Source organism: Grammomys surdaster, unplaced genomic scaffold (genome assembly GCF_004785775.1).
Source record: "Grammomys surdaster isolate TR1022 unplaced genomic scaffold, NIH_TR_1.0 187, whole genome shotgun sequence".
Taxonomy (NCBI): domain Eukaryota; kingdom Metazoa; phylum Chordata; class Mammalia; order Rodentia; family Muridae; genus Grammomys; species Grammomys surdaster.
The window spans coordinates 8512882-8514313 of NW_021604632.1; the positions used below are offsets into that span (position 1 = coordinate 8512882).

The following is a 1432-nucleotide window of genomic DNA, read 5'->3' on the forward strand; positions in this document are numbered from 1 at the left end:
GACCTTAGATATTCTTAATAACCTTTAATTATTAAACATGTATCAGCGTGTGGTCTTATCTTTTACCTATCTTGCTTAACTTAAGACTTTTGTACCTTGTTCAAGCTTCCTTGGCTTTATTTTTTTCTATTCTGGAAACACTTAGCCATCTTAACTTTGAACAAAGTCTTATACAGAACTCCTTCTTTCTTTTTTTTCTTTCTTTTTTTTTCTTTTTCTTTCTTTCTTTTTTTTTGTTTTTTTTTTTTTTTTGAGAACAGGGTTAATAAAAGACCCAGACTGACAAGGATGGGATTCGAACCCATGCGTGCAGAGCACAGTGGATTAACAGTCCATCGCCTTAACCACTCAGCCACCTAGTCAGAACATTCCTTCTTTCTTAAAAATATCATTTTTAAAGATTTTATTTTTTGAACATGGATGTATGGGGATGTGAACATGTGTATGGGTGTCACTGGAGACCAGATGAGGATGTCAGGTCCCTTCAAACCAGAATTACAGCTGGCTGTGAGCCACCCAGCATGGGCGCTGGGACCCAACCTCGGGTCCTGAGAAAGGACAGCTAGCTCCTTCAGCCACTGAGCCATCTTGCCATCCCCCACTAAAGATGCTTTCAATCTTACAGCCTTCTAACATTCTCTTTTCTTCCTTACTTTTCATTGTACTTTTTTATTTTTAATATTATGAGACATAGTAACATTGAACAGATACATTTACCAACCTACTTGACAACTTACTGTTGGGCCTAATGACATTAGACTAGGCCCAGAGCATTCAGCAACAGCAGACAGAGAAAGGAGAGTCAAAGTGAGAAGAACGTTCTATCTCAGTCAGAGAAACTCAGGTCACAGGAAAGATGAAGAAAAGCTTTGTAACCAGGAACACCAACCACTGGGGAGGAAATGCTTAGTAAGTCAAATGGGCCTGGAAAAAGAGAGAGAGAGAGAGAGAGAGAGAGAGAGAGAGAGAGAGCAGACATGTCTTTGTGCCCATAATCATAACTGAGATTCTAGCATCTTAGGAAATCAGTGGATCCAGACAAGGGATTCAGTTCCAAGCCTGGAGGAACACCTAACCCAGTTCTGGAATTACAGGACAAGGAACAGGGCTCTCAGAAAACTAAGAGCCTTATCAGGGGAGGAGGAGCAGAGTTCCAAACTAGAAGCCACAAAAGAGGGGACAGATCCCTGGGATGAGGGTAGACTGAGGGAAGGGCCAACCAATGACTGGCCCAGTTTGAGACCCGTGCCATGAGAGGGAGGCCACCCAGACACTGCTAATGATATTCTGCTATACTTGCAGACAGGAGCCTAGGATAACCATCATCAGAGAGGCTTCACTCAGCAACTGATGGAAACTGATGCAGAGACCCACAGTCAACATTAAATGGAGCTTGGGAATCCTATGGAAGAGGTGTGGGGATTGAAGAAGC

General features: G+C 42.5%; 1 non-coding gene across 1 annotated transcript; it reads right to left on the reverse strand.

Annotated features, from left to right (window-relative positions):
* Positions 1-280: 280 nt before the first annotated feature.
* On the reverse strand, positions 281-362 carry Trnan-guu. The gene has a single exon. It is a non-coding gene; the product is annotated as a tRNA-Asn (tRNA).
* Between the last annotated feature and the right edge of the window lie 1070 nt (positions 363-1432).